We start from the raw sequence: 16369 nt of genomic DNA, 5'->3' as shown, positions 1-16369 counted from the left end.
GTGAAAAAGTTGGTTTGAAGCTCAACATTCAGAAAACAAAGATCATGGCATCCAGTCCCATCACTTCATGGGAAATAGATGGGGAAACAGTGGAAACAGTGGCTGACTTTATTTTTCTGGGTTCCAAAATCACTGCAGATGGTGATTGCAGCCAGGAAATTAAAAGACACTTACTCCTTGGAAGGAAAGTTATGACCAACCTAGAAAGCATATTAAAAAGCAGAGACATTACTTTGCCAACCAAGGTCCGTCTAGCCAAGGCTATGGTTTTTCCAGTGGTCATGTATGGATGTGAGAGTTGGACTATAAGGAAAGTTGAGTGCCGAAGAATTGATGCTTTTGAACTGTGGTGTTGGAGAAGACTCTTGAGCGTCCCTTGGACTGCAAGGAGATCCAACCAGTCCATCCTAAAGGAGATCAGTCCTGGATGTTTATTGGAAAGACTGATGTTGAAGCTGAAACTCCAATACGTTGGCCACCTGATCCGAAGAGCTGACTCATTTGAGAAGACCCTGATGCTGGGAAAGATTGAGGGCTGGAGGAGAAGGGGATAACAGAGGATGAGATGGTTGGATGGCATCACCGACTTGATGGACATGAGTTTGTGAACTCCGGGAGTTGGTGATGGACTGGGAGGCCTGGCGTGCTGCAGTTCATGGGTTCACAAAGAGTCAGACACAATTGAGCAACTGAACTGAACTGAATAGCTCCCTGTGTGCATGTAATTATTTAGTATCTTCCTCATTAGACTGTAAGCTCCATGAAGGCAGGAATCATATCTGGCTTTGCTCACCATTTTATTTCCTTCTCTTAACACAAAACATGATATGTAGTATGCTGTCAATAAATATTTATTGATTGTGTGAATAAATGAAATCATAACAGTTTTATGGCAGAAGCATAATTTTAGATCAATACGATCCTTTTTAGTCTTTAAGACCCATGAAACCAAAGACAATGTCTACCTTATTTCTTTGTTACTGTGTCCCCAGTGCTTAGCCCTGTGCCCAGCCCATGGTCATTGCTCAATACATATTTCCTGAATGAGGAAATAAATATATATTGTCCTTTGTAAGAACCAGCACGCTTTCTGTCTTGTCTCCTTCTAAAAAGTCAGCACTTCCATTATCTTTAGAAGGTAAAACCTCAGAAGTGCCTCTATCCAACACAGAATGACAAGATGTGAAGGTCTCTAGTTCCTAGGGGTAGGGCTCAAACGTCTCAAGGTCTTTTAAACTTTACAGTGTGACTTGCTGAGCTGGGTGGATGTCAGAAAACCTAGGGATAATTTCTACCTCTCAGGAGCTGTGTTACAACTTAAGTCGTTTGAGCTTTCTTTTTCTGAACACATAATGTTTGCTAAGCATTTCTGACAATATTTCATGGGAGGCAATGTGCCATAGCTGAAAAAAAGCCTGGTCATCAGTCAAATCAGAGAAGGCAATGGCAAGCCACTCCAGTACTATTGCCTAGAAAATCCCATGGATGGAGGAGCCTGGTAGGCTGCAGTCCGTGGGGTCGCTAAGGGTTGGACACGACTGAGGGACTTCACTTTCACTTTTCACTTTCACACATTGGAGAAGGAAATGGCAACCCACTCCAGTATTCTTGCCTGGAGAATCCCAGGGATGGGGGAGCCTGGTGGGCTTCCGTCTATGGGGTCACACAGAGTCGGACACGACTGAAGTGACTTAGCAGCAGCGTCAGTCAAATAGAACTGATCAGTGGAGCTGACTCAATTCATCTGGCCTGACAGACAGTTATGTTGTTTTTTTTTAATGTATCCCTTTATGACCAAGTGAGTTAAACCAACTTGATGGGCATTGAGAGTCCCAAGTCCCTGTTTTGCCATCTCTCCATTATTTCCTATTAACCCGGCTAAGGCGAGTAGAAGGGCATGCCAGTTGTCAGGTTTCAGGTGAACTGCCAGCCTCTGTCTTCCACAGAGGTCATCGCACGGCCTGTGTGCCTTCTTCCTTGGCAGAGGGGCTGGTGGGGGCATATGGTGGAAGTTCTCTGGGGCTGACTTTAACATCAAGGGAGGTGCCAAGCCAAGAGGTGAAAAGAGAATCCAAACCATTTGCAAAAGACAGAGCAGATGTCAGAGGTTAACGAGGATCAAAGACTGAGAAATCAAGAACCGTGATTCCAAAGGCAAAAGAGATCTTCGATAAATACTGTAGACTGGTCCTATTGCTACAGCAACAGGATTAGATGTACTCACCTGAGGTGGTGTAAGGATGGGTCAATTATGTTTAAACGTGCAGGAATAGGGCTTATGCCCAGGTTTAGGAGACACTATTAGTTTGTTTTCTGGTTTGTTTATTTTGGGGTCAGAGGGCAGGTTTAGGTCCCATCAGGCTTAAGTGAGGGCCTCAGGGTGCTAATGGACAATTGGTCTTCCCAATTATGCCACTCTGCAAGGGAACATTTGAGAGCTGGTGACAATGGTTAGCTACCGGAAGAACCTGCAATAAGCCAGGCAGCCTGGGAGCTAACAGTGCTGGTAGAAAAGAGCTTTCTCAAGGGCACAGAGCCAGATCTGCAAATCCCCCTTTTGTTCAGAGTTTTTCTATCCCCATGAGCTAAGCTGTCCCTGGAGCCTAGGAATAGGGTGATAGTACACCACTCTTACCTCTCCTTCAAACCCCAGGCTGGTCCCTCCTGTTCCTTAGTGTCCTGTCACTGGTGGCCACACAGGAGGTAGAAAACCAGTCCAGTTGCATTATAGCTAAAGCCACCATGTCCAATTACCCTTTTCCATGGCCAGTTGAAAAGGAGATGCTCTAATTTTGAAAGAATATCTGACTAAAAAGCCCTTTTGAATGGGCAGAAGACCTAAGGAGACATTTCTCCAAAGAAGAAATACAGATGGCCAATAGACATATGAAAAGATGCTCCACATCACTAATTATGAGAGAAATGCAAATCAAAACTACAATAAGATATCACCTCGCACCAATCAGAATGGCCATCTTAAAAAATCTACAAATAATAAATGCTGGCGAGAAGGAGAAAAGGGAACCCTCCTACACTATTGATGGGAATCTAAGTTGGTGCAGCCATTGTGGAAAACAGTATGGAGGCTCCTCAGAAAACTAAAAATAGAATCATCATATGATCCAGCAATCCGACTAATGGGCATATATCCAGACAAAACTATGACTCAAAAAGAGATATGCACTATTATGTTCATAACAGCACAATTCACAATAGCCAAGTCATGGAAACAACCTGAACGTTCATCAGCAAGAGGAATGGATGAAGAAGCTGTGGTATATGCATGCAATGGAATACTGGTCAATCATAAAAAAGAACAAAATAATGCCATTTACAACAACGGGAGGCAACTAGAGATTGTCATACTAAGTGAATAAGTCAGAAAGAAACAGACAAATACCGTATGATATCACTTATATATGGAATCTAAAATATGATACAAATGAACCTATCTATGAGACAGAAGGAGAAGGCAATGGCAAGCCACTCCAGTACTCTTACCTGGTGAATCCCATGGATGGAGGAGCCTGGTGGGCTGCAGTCCATAGGGTCGCTAAGAGTCGGACACGACTGAGCAACTTCACTTTCACTTTTCACTTTCATGCATTGAAGAAGGAAATGGCAACCCACTCCAGTGTTCTTGCCTGGAGAATCCTAGGGATGGGGGAGCCTGGTGGGCTGTCATCTCTGTGGTTGCACAGAGTTGGACATGACTGAAGCGACTTAGCAGCAGCAGCATGAGACAGAAACAGAATAAGGGACATAGAGAATAGACTGGTGATTGCCAATGGGGAAGGAAATAGGAGAGTGTAAGAGTGGGAGTTTGGGATTAGCACATGAAAACTGATATGTATAGAGGATGGATAAACAAGAAGGTGTTACTGTATAGCACAGGGAACTATTAGCATATTCGATATTCTGTGATAAGCCATAATGGAAGATAACATGAAAAAAATGTGTATTATGTATAACTGAGTCACTTGGCTGTACAGCAGAAATTAACAACATCGTAATTCAACTATGCTTCAATAAAAAATATTTTTTTTAAAAAGACCTTCTGGAAACCAACGGGGTAAGATAATTAGCTCTTTTGGAGGAAAATATAAAATTTGAAACTTGTGCCACATTACACTCCCCCAAAATCAAGTAGAAATCAGAATATGAACAACTTTTTAACTGATTAAAAATAAGGTAAATATAATTTAAAAATTATAATTAAGGTTTAAAATGGCCAAGGACTCTAATCAAAAAAGATTTAGAGGAAATCATAAAGTGAAAAAAAAAATCACATGTTGAGCAAATAAAATTTTAAATTTCTGCATATCAAAAACAATCACCAAAAAAATGAAAAGTCCAATGAAAAACCTGAAACATTATTTTAAACAAGTTTTTAAAATAAGAGACTAATATGTTGTATACTCTGTCTCTCATCCCCTCTGTCTTGAGAGATTCAATGTACATATCTAATTTTATTATGTATTATAAATTAATAGCTATATTTAACTTAATATCTATAAAGTCAGCAAGAAAAATATCAATGCCTCATTAGAAAAATATGTAAATCATTCACCCTTTGTATCAAAGGAACACATGTGAAAATGTAGAACATTTTAAACTTATCACATGAAAAAAGCTTCTTGCATTCTATTTTTAATTACAATAGGCATGCTGGCAAAAAATTGATTGATAAGCACTTACATGATGTAAGTGGAATAACTATCAAAATGCCTTTTTGGAAAGCAATTTGGTAAGATGTACCATGAGCCTTAAAAGAATTCACAGTTTTTGATGTAGTATTTTCATATGAAGGACTGTGTTGATGTGATAAACTAAAAAAAAAAAAGAAATATGCAGGTTCCCTGGTGACTCACTGGTAAAGAATCCACCTGCCAGTGCAGGAAACAAAGGTTTGATCCCTGATCCGGGAACATCCCACATGCCACAGAGCAACTAAGCCTGTGCACCACAGCTATTGAGCCTGTGCTCTAGAGGCTGGCATCACAAATTCTGAGCCCAAGTGCCACAACTAATGAGACTGCAAGTCCTAGATCCTGTGTTCCACAACAAAAGAAGCCACCACAATGAACCACATGCACCATCCATGCACCACTACTAGAGAAAAGCCTGCGCAGCAATGAAGACCCAGCACAGCCAAAAATAAATAATAAATAATTTTCTTAAATGCAAAAGGATTGCTCATCTATTAAAGTCAAATATGTGGAAATGACTTCAGCATATAAAAATCCAGTCAAATAAATTATAGTACATCCAGAGTGTGGGACATCATGTAGTATTAAATACAACATTGCCAAAGTCTATCCGATAATGTGGGATAAATGCTCATGTTGTAAATACTAACAGAAAGGAAAAAAATAGCCAAAACTGAATAAAGGATATACTTAAGAATATTAAAAACATGGAAGGAAATACATGGATACAATGACAGTGGTTTTTTGTGGGTGATTTTTTTTCTTCTTCATTTATTTCTCTTTCACCTTTCCTACCATGATCTCAGTGTTCCCTTTCGGAGCCTCAGGCTCCTCAACCCTGTGCCTAGGAAGACACTTTAAAATCTGCTGCATTTTAATCCTTAGGAAGGCAGTTTTTAAATTGATTCCAGAATGGATGTGATCCAACAGGGGAATGCAATGTCAAAACCTCATCTCTGCCCTAAGCACAAGTACATTTCTAGACTAAAATGTTTTAGGGTAAAGATTCAACAATTAATGAATAGCTGAACCAATTAAAATTAGGGGAGAATTTTCAATAGAGAAGAATTCATGATTAGACTTTTAAATGGCTTTGGATTTTGCATTTTCTCTTCCCTCATCCATAGTACATTCCTTGTATTAGAGGAAAAGAACCCAGAGAGCTGGAAGTCTCTAGGACTTTATTTGAGGGCCACATGCCCAGGGCTTTGTTTGCCTTCCTCCCTGGGCTGTAGGGGCAGGAGAGCCGGGACAGAAGTGGGTGACTCAGCAGTTTAGGGGGTGGAAGAAGCTGACTTCAGGCCAAAGTTCAGCTGTTTTGGACATGTAACAAAATTAATGTTCATATATGTTGCCAGGGTTCAGTGCATCTAACAATGCATGCCCAGAGACCACCATCTCTAAGCAACTGCTCCACCTGCAGCCCCCAGAACCCCTCTTGCAGGCTCTGACCCAGGCCATTTCATGTGGCCTGTGACCTCCACTGGGACCTCTGCAACTGTGCTTCTCCAAGACGCCCAAAGGAGAAAAGGGACAACAACGGATCTGCGATGAGAATAACAAATCTCTCTCACAGTGTGGTCTGAGGACCATATGGCAAGAGAATCACTTGGGCACCTGCTAAAAAAACATCTTCCTGTGTCCTACCCACCTATTGCATCTGAATCCCTGCAGGTAGGGCCCTGGAATTGTGATTCCTGCATACACTGAAATGGTAAACCATGGTGCAGTCAAGGGCCTTCCATCTCTGGTCCACAAGCCCAAGATGGCACACAGGCTGACTGTGAGCAGAGCCTGGGCCAGATGCCCCCTCTCTCACCTTTAGGAAGATTGGGTCAGCATCACTGCTGCCACTGTCTCCCAACCTGCCGTGCCCTCCTGCACCCCCAATGGCCAGAAGGACTGTGTAGCACCTTGCCACATCTTGTTAGTAGTTAGGAATGTCAGACCCAGAAGATGTTAAGAGCATGGGTTCTACACTCAAACTGCTTCCGTCTGTGCTCTTTACTATGAGCCTGCTGTGTGACCTCCAGTGGATTATTTACCCTTGCAGTGCCTCAGTTTCTCCAACTGAGAAGTAAGGTTAATAGGGCTATTCTGAGGGCCTTGAATGGGAGACCTGGCAAGAGCTCAAGGGGTGAGAGCTGTTGCTCCTTTTCTGTGGTTTGAACCTATTCTGTAGGACATTCACAAGATGAAGAGATAACTCTGGGTCTCTGGGTCTCTGACCTGGTTTCCAAAACCTCCAGGTAACTCTTTTGCTGGTGGCTATGTGAGTGAAAGGAAATGAGAGAACTCGGACAGACCCTTTACAGAAACTTAAAGTTGTGAAGATCACTGCAGACAGTGACTGCAGCCATGAAATTAAAAGATGCTTGCTCCTTGGAAGAAAAGTTATCCCAAACGTAGTGTATTAAAAAGCAGAGACATCACTTTGCCGACAAAGGTCTCTATAGTCAAAGCTATGTTTTTTCTAGTAGTCATGTATGGATATGAGAGTTGGTCCATAAGAAGACTGAGCTGAGCACCCAAGGAAAAACTGATGCTTTCAAACTGTGGTTTTGGAGAAGACTCTAGACAGTCACTTGGATAGCAAGGAGATCAAACCAGTGAGTCCTAAAGGAAATCAACCCTGACTATTCATTAGAAGGACTGATGCTGAAGTTGAAGCTCCAGTAAGTTGGCCACCTTATGTGAAGAGCCAACTCATTGGAAAAGACCCTGATGCTGGAAAACAGACGGCAGGAGGAAAAAGGGACGGTGCAGGATGAGATGGCTGGATGGCATCACCAACTCAGTGGACAAACTCAGTTTGAGCAAACTCCAGGAGATAGTGAAGGACAGGGAAGCTTGGCGTAAACCTCAGAGATGAGGTCCTTAAAAGGGGATAACTGGTGTGCTGAACCAATGGGGTTGCAGAGTCAGACACAACTTAAGCCACTGAACAACGACAGCAAAGTTGTGAAAGGCAATTTGCAATCTTAGCCTGAAGGAAACTTGCCTAACCTTGAAAGACAGGCATTCATATCTTTGCAAGTATTGTACACTTTACTTATCCCCACCTTCTTGGTGAGAGGGTTTGTGGAAAAACTATTTTCCTTTCTTATCTCGTCTTGGTCTTCTATGGTACAAAGCAGTCAATGAGCAAAAAAACCAGAAGTTCAAAGAATAAGTACTCTTTTTTTTAATAATAAAGAGTATTCGGTCATTAAATTATTATTATTAATGTTATTCAGTCATAAAAAGAAATGAAGTGCTGATACATGCTACAATGTGGATGGACCAAGAAAGCATTATGCTACACGAAAGCAGCCAGACACAGAAGGTTGCCTATTGTCTGATTCTGTTCACATACAATATCTAGAATAGGTAAACTCATACAGAGAGAATGCAGATTGATCATTTCCAGGGATAGGGAGGAGGGGGGATGGAACCAACTGCTTTATGGGTACAAAGTTTCCTTTGGGGGTGATGAAAACTTGTTGGAACTAGACAGAGGTGGCAGCTTGTACAATATTGTGAATGTACTACATGCCATTAAATTGTACACTTTAAGAATGGTTAATTTTATACTACCTGAATTTTACTTCAGTAATAATAAAGTTATATTCATTATAAATTATACACAGCTGACCAGATAGTAAGTGGAATTTTAAAATAATTCTTAGCTCCAGAAACAGATGCCTGTCCAATGATTTTCTACACCAGTACAATGATTTTCTACACCAATGCTATTGTTATAAATTGTGATGATAATAATAAAATAAGACAACCTCTTATTTCCAAGCAACTCAAACTAGGATTTCTCACCCGAGGATTATTAATTTATTTCTAAGATAATCAGATCTGTGGCAGAGATGTTCATTCTTCAGAGAAAGCAAAGAAAGGACCTTAATTCATGGCCTCATTTTTAAAAACATTTCCTCCAAGATTCCTCCACGGTTCTAATTTCACTTAACATAAAGAGTTATCCAAATACCCTCGTCAGAGGTAAAGCTAATTTTTAAGGGACTCCTGTAAGATCGGGAGGCCAAATCAAGAGATTCAAAGATAAAAACCCACAAGGTTTTGTGCTGTTGTGCTCACAGGGTGGTTTTGACTAATTTGGGATGACAGAACAGAGCATTTATAAACTATTTTCTGATATGGGCAGATAAGGTAAGGCTAAAACAGTTCAGATTACGGTTGCAGGGAGTGGTAGGAACTGGGGTGAACTGTGACCCCCAAGCCCCACCTAAATCTGTGACTACTGCTCTGTGCAATTGGGAAGCCCAGCATAGCCAGGTCTTCTAATCTTCCAAGAAATGGCAGAAATTCAGATATTTATGTGAAAGCTTCTGCTCTGCTAATGTCAAGAACTAATTTTAAAAAGAGAAGATCATTGTGTATGCCAAACAAAACAGGTCTGTAAATGATCCTGCCTGCCAGCTGCCAGTTTGGAACCTCTGAACCCTTATCTTTAAGCCTTCAAGGACACACTTGCCAAAGATAAATATTTCCCTGAGTAAGAATCAGATTATACACTGAATTCTCAGCTCTCAATTGAGGGTAAAGTTTACAATGCTAGAATGGATCAGATGTAGCCAGTGTAGCCAGGCCTCTTTCTTTCCTTTGCAGGTGACAGGTGAGTCCTGTCTAGTGCTTCCCCATTCTACTCCTCACCACACCCAACCTTATCTTGCTTTGAACACACTGGAGCATGAAACTGATCTGCAGTTACAGCCCTGTTCCACCCTCTTAGATTTGGACCAAGCTGGGTCTATGCCACTGTATTTACTCTCCATGTGTCCCATGGGAAGGAAGGGAGGGAAGAGCAGAGAGTGAGTGGGCCTAGGATAAAACCCATAGCTGTGGGAAACAGAGCATGCCTCCACAGAGTGGCCAATATCAGTTGCTAAACACTTTTTTTTTTAATCTTTTGGCCATGCCACATGACTGTGGAATCTTAGTTCCTTGGCCATGGATTGAAGTTCCTTGGCCATGGATTGAACCCACACCCCCTAGGTTGGAAGGCAGAGTCTTAATCACTGGACTGCCAGGAAAGTCCCTGACTCTTAATTTGAAGTGGGCTCCTCTGTAAAGTAGGAGGGAATTTCCAGGAGTTGAGACTCCGTCAAACCTACAAATCGGTTCTGATGTAAAGAAAAACATTTTCTTCTTAAAATTAGATCCCCGTCCTAAAAAAAAACCTCAAATAGCCAAAGCAATCTTGAGAAAGAAGAAGGGAACTGGGGGAATCAACCTGTCGGACTTCAGGCTCTACTACAAAGCCACAGTCATCAAGACAGTATGGTACTGGCATAAAGACAGAAATATAGATCAATGGAACAAAATAGAAAGCCCAGAGATAAACCCATGCACCTATGGACACCATATCTTTGATAAAGAAGGCAAGAATATTCAATGGAGAAAAGACAATCTCTTTAAAAAGTGGTGCTGGGAAAACTGGTCAACCACTTGCACAAGAATGAAACTAGAACACTCCTTAACACCATCCACAAAAATAAACTCAAAATGGATTAAAGATCTAAATCTAAGACCAGAAACTATAAAACTCTTAGAGGAGAACATAGGCAAAACACTCTCCGACATAAATCACAGCAGGATCCTCCATGACCCACCTCCCAGAATATTGTAAATAAAAGCAAAAATAAACAAGTGGGACCTAATTACAATTAAAAGCTTCTGCACAGCAAAGGAAACTGTAAGCAAGGTGAAAAGACAGCCTTCAGAATGGGAGAAAATAATAGCAAATGAAGCAACTGACAAATAATTAATCTCAAAAATATACAAGCAACTCCTGCAGCTCAACCCCAGAAAAATAAACGACCCAATCAAAAAATGGGCCAAAGAACTAAACAGACATTTCTCCAAAGAAGACATACAGATGGCTAACAAACACATGAAAAGATGCTCAACATCACTCATAATCAGAGAAATGCAAATCAAAACCACAATGAGGTACCATTTCACTCCAGTCAGAATGGCTGCTATCCAAACGTCTACAAGCAATAAATGCTGGAGAGGGTGTGGAGAGAAGGGAACCCTCTTACACTGTTGGTGGGAATGCAAACTAGTACAGCCACTATGGAGAACAGTGTGGAGATTCCTCAAAAAACTGGAAATAGAACTGCCATATGACCCAGCAATCCCACTCCTGGGCATACACACCAAGGAAATTAGAATTGAAAGAGACACATGTACTCCAATGCTCATCGCAGCACTATTTATAATAGCCAGGACATGGAAGCAACCTAGATGTCCATCAGCAGACGAATGGATAAGAAAGTTGTGGTACATTTACACAATGGAGTATTACTCAGCAATTAAAAAGAATACATTTGAATCAGTTCTAATGAGGTGGATGAAACTAGAGCCTATTATACAGAGTGAAGTAAGCCAGAAAGAAAAACACCAATACAGTATACTAACGCATATATATGGAATTTAGAAAGATGGTAATGATAACCCTGTGTACGAGACAGCAAAAGAGACACAGATGTATAGAACAGTCTTTTGGACTCTGTGGGAGAGGGCAAGTATGGGATGATTTGGGAGAATGGCATTGAAATATGTATGTTGTCATATGTGAAATGAATTGCCAGTCCAGGTTCGATGCATGATCCAGGGTGCTCGGGGCTGGTGCACGGGGATGACCCAGAGGGATGGGATGGGGAGGGAGGGGGGTTCAAGATGGGGAAGACATGTACACACGGGGCAGATTCATGTCAATGTATGGCAAAACCAATACAATATTGTAAGGTAATTAGCCTCCAATTAAAATTATTATATAAAAAAAGAAGATCCCTGTCCTAGAAAACACTGCCATCCTACATCCCAGCACCTTCCTTTCTGCACCTTCGAGCTCTTTTTGTCCAGGTTCAGACATAAGTGGACCCAACAGGAGAGATTAAATTCAACTTTTGTAAGACCTAAAGAGAAACCTCTGCAGTCTGTCTTGCTGAGACCTAACAAAAAGCCACTTGGGTCAGACCGAAAGGCCCTTGCTCCTCTTGCAGAAACCTAGGCAAGCTACCTGCATCCGTCCTTCCGATTTTGTGTATACTTGGTGGGTTTTTCAGCTTTATCAGCCTTGCAGGAAACCATAAATAAACTTCCAGTTGACAATCATGCATTCTGGTTATGTCAACCCCAGTTCCTCCTTCCAGAGACACCATCCTGACTATAGAGATAAAATTCAACAAATATCACATTTTTTCCAACTGGTCTATCCATAAATTATGGCTGGTTTGAGCATGTCAGCCTTCTGGTTTTCTCCAGAGTGCAAGCTGTGCCCTGGGCCCACTTGTGGCTTAGCTAGGTTTCCTGCTGACATGAACAGAGGGAAATGCCCCCTTGCACTGGCCAGAACCCTCCCTAGGAACAGCATCTGGCCTTTGAATCTTTTATAACTCCACTTGCTGAGCCTAAAACCTGTATCTTGGTATTTTGCTTGTTTCTGTTTCATCAGGTGACCTTCAGTGCCCTTTCTGTATTGGCTTAAAAAAAATTGTATATTTTTAAACCTATAATCCTGACCTGTGACCCTGAGAGGATCTGACAATTATTTGTGCTTTTATAAAAAAAAGAAGTTTCTTAAACTTTGGAGGAATGGGGAGGAGAAAGTGTGAAAGAGACTAATTTGTTCAAGTTATTTATCTTCTCTCTTTTTTGTCTGGCAAAACCAACTCCTAATTGACTGATTATCTGTGCTCTTCCTGGCTTGCAGGTTAATCACACACACCCTCCCTGCCTCCCACCACCAATACCTCACCCCTTCCTTCACTGCCAAGTATCTTTGTTGTTTCTGCTAAGGAAGAGGAAAGAAAAAACTAGAATTAGTTCTCTTTCATTACCCAAGAGAGGTTTGTGGGGCCCAGGCCTTATCTTGATCTCTCTTCAAGCAAATAATGGAGTCTACTCTCACCTCCTAGGGAGTATATCCTACTGAGAGAGCCCTTTGAGCATTCTGTGAGAAAACTTCCTTGAATGAACTTGCTAGAGTGAGCCAGGACTCCGAGGTGGAAGGGCTTAACAGAAAAAAAATGTGGGGAATGAACGAGCCTACGAAGTTCTTTTGAGGCCATAAAGCCATTGACTGGTACAGGCGGAAGTTCCACAAGGAAAGAGGAAATCAGTGAAATTCCATTGTTACAACCCTCGTGGTGTTTGGGACAGGAAAAAAAAGGGAAGAGAAGGAGTCCTTTTGGATTACCAGGTACACAGATGTGGTAGGGTTGGGCTTCCTGAACTTGATTGTGTGTAGGAAACACCTAGGATCTGAGTCTGGAGGTCTAGGGTGGGGGAGATTCTGCATTTCTAACAGGCTTCCTGACAATGCCAGTGTTGCTACTTTGCTACCCTTTTAGAAGCAAAATGTTAGAGTATTTTGGGAACTAGGGAACAGCATAAAGGTGAGGTGCAGTGAGGGTCAGAGGCAAGAGAGAACAAAAAGAAGTCTGCTACCACTTCACTATGAAGGCAATAGATGGACAGCCTTCCAGTGAGGCAGCCAAGAGCAGAACAAGACAGCCAGTGGAGATCAATGTAGGTTGACATTCTGGCTCTGCCACTACCCTGCTGTCTGACCTTAAGGAAATCATTTCATCTCTTGGTGCCTCTGTTTCTGCATCTGTAAAAGCAGAGATAGTAAAACTTGCTTTGGCCAATTTCCAGGGTTACCCTAAGGATTACATGAAATAAACATAAGGAAACTCCTTATAGACTCCAAAGTACTTTGCAAATGCAACCTATGATTATGCTGATACCACTGCAAAGTTTCACCCACATATGATTAACATTAACTCTAACTACCTTTCTCAGAGCACTGGATAAGCACTTATTCCCATGAGACTAAAAAAGAGGAACTTGTATCTGTTTCATCATCCTTCAAAGCCTTTGTGATGTTCACTGATCCATGTCCAGGCCTTTGCTATCCTTCTGGTTCAATATTAATCACTTCATCTGTCTTATTGGATGATTAGTCCTCTCTGAAAAGATGAAGGAAGTGTTTGTGTTGATGGAAACTTCTCTTTTCTATTTTGGGCTGTCTCACATTTCACCTACACTCTTGGGCAGAATAGTTGATTTTCCTGTTTGATGTGGAACTACATGCCCTTTCGTTAGGAAACTTCAAATGAGTAGCCCACAAAGGTGTGTTATAGATGCTTGTCCTGAAAACAGGGCTCATTTTCCTCCCAGCTTGCCAAACAGTGTGACGGGGACCCTCCCACCGGATTCGGGACCTTTCCTGCTCCACAACCTCAGCACCAATGCACAGGCATCCACCCAGGCAGGCCTCAAGGACCACAAATACCAAGGGGAGAAGGGAAGAGATTCTGGCAAAAAGAATTTTCTGTTTAACTCACCATTATATCTAGAAAATATGGAGGTCCCTTCCCCAACTCTTATAATTAAAAATTTCTCTGAGATAGTACTCTCCAATTTACTACCTTAATAAGGAGAATATCTCAAACAATTAAAGCTTTTGAAGATTAGGATTTTGCAGCAGCTGAGTCATCATCCTGAATATCATCACTGATTATCCATAATGCTAAGGTGTAGATGACTGCAGACAGGATCCAGATTGGTTTTTAAGCTAAAGTCCCAAATTTTCTCAAGTATAACACATAGCAGGTAGACAGTATGCCATGTGCTTAAGCATTTTCTTATTTAATCCTCAAAAAACCAACCAATTAAAACAGAAAAACCATACAGTGAATGGTTATTAACCGACTTTAATTGATGAGGAAACTGAAGCCCAGAGAAAGGATATAATTTACCAAAGATCACAGGGTGGCCAAGGTGGGATTTGAAAGTAAATGTGCATGTTACACAAAATAATAGCCCCCAACAATGTCCACACACTAATGTCAGAACCTGCAAATATATTACCTTACTTGGCAAAAAGGAGTTGGCAGATTGCTTAAATTAAGGATTTTAAGATGGGAGATTATCCAGGATTATCTGGATGGGCCTAATGTAAACACGAGGGTTCTTATAAGGGAAAGTGAGAGGTAGGAGAATTAAAGAAGTGATGACAGAAGGACAGGTTGGAGTGACACAGAGCTACAAGCCAAGGAATGCAGACAGCCTCTTGGAGCTAGAAAAGGCAAGGATATGGATTCTCCCCTATGGCCTCCAGAAGGAGAACAGCCCAGCTAAGCCATTTTGGCCTTCTTTTTTGTTTTTCTTTTTTAAAAAGAAATTATTTATTTTAATTGGAGGCTAATTACTTTACAATATTGTGGTGGATTTTGCCATACATCAACATGAATCAGCTACAGGTGACCTCCAGAACTGTAAGGTAATGTATTTGGGCTGTTTTAAGCCACCGCATTTGCAGTAATTTCTTATAGCAGCAATAGGAAACTAACACACATACAGGTGTTTCTTGGAGATAATGCAGATTTGGTTCCAAACCACCACAATAAAGTGAATATTGCGATAAAGTGAGTCACATTAAGCTTTCATTTACCAATGCATAAAGAAGTTAGATTCACATTACTGTGCACTTAATGGATGACAGTAGCATTACATATACATATACGCTGGATCATAGAAGAAGCAAGGGAATTAAAAAAAATTACATCTGCTTTATTGACTACGCTAAAGCATTTGACTGGATCACAACAAACTTCGGAATTCTTAAGGAGATGGGAATACCAGACCACATTACCTGCCTCCTGAGAAATTTGTATGTAGGACAAGAAGCAACAGTAAGAACTAGACATGAAACAATGAACTGGTTCAAAATCGGGAAAGAAGTATGTCACCCTGCTAATTTAACTTATATGCAGAGTGCATCATACAAAATGCTGGGCTGGATGACTCACAAGCTGGACTCAAGATTGCCAGGAGAAATATCAATAACCTCAGATATGCACATGATAACCACTTTAATGGCAGGAAGTGAAGAGGAACTAAAGAGCCTCTTGATGAAAGAGGAGAGTGAAAAGCTGGCTTAAAACTCAACATTCAAAAAATGAAGATCATGGCATTTAATCCTATCACTTCATGCAAATAGACGGGGAAAAAGTGGAAACAGTGTCAGATTTCATTTCTTGGGCTCCAAAATCAGTGACTGTAGACTGCAGACAGTGACTGTAGCCATGAAATTAAAAGATGTTTGCTCCTTAGAAGAAAAGCTATGACAAACCTAGATAGTATATTAAAAAGCAGAGACGTCACTTTGCCAACAAAAGGTCCTTATAGTCAAAGTCATGGTTTTTCCAGTAGTCATATATGGATGTGAGAGTTGGACCATAAAGAAGGCTGAGTGCCAAAGAATTGATGCTTTCCAACTGTGGTGTTGAAGACTCTTGCCAGTCCCTTGGACGGCAGGAGATCAAATCAGTCAATCCTAAATGAAATCAACCCTGAATATTCACTGGAAAGACTGATGCTGAAGCTCTAATGCTTTCGCCACCTGATGCAAAGAGCCGACTCGTTGGAAAAGACCATTCTGCTGGGAAAGATTGAGGGCAGGAAGAGAAAGGGGTGGGAGAGGATGAGATGGTTGGGTGGCATCACCAACTCAATGGACATGAGTTTGAGCAAACTCAGGGAGTTAATGAAGGATAGGGAGGCCTGGCATGCTAAAGTTGATGGGGTCGCAAAGAATCAGACACAACTTAGTGACTGAACAATAACAGCATTAG

This window comes from Moschus berezovskii, chromosome 7 (genome assembly GCF_049115385.1).
Source record: "Moschus berezovskii isolate FMDL1 chromosome 7, NW_MosBer_1.0, whole genome shotgun sequence".
NCBI lineage: Eukaryota > Metazoa > Chordata > Mammalia > Artiodactyla > Moschidae > Moschus > Moschus berezovskii.
Note: the sequence above shows the minus strand (reverse complement) of the source record.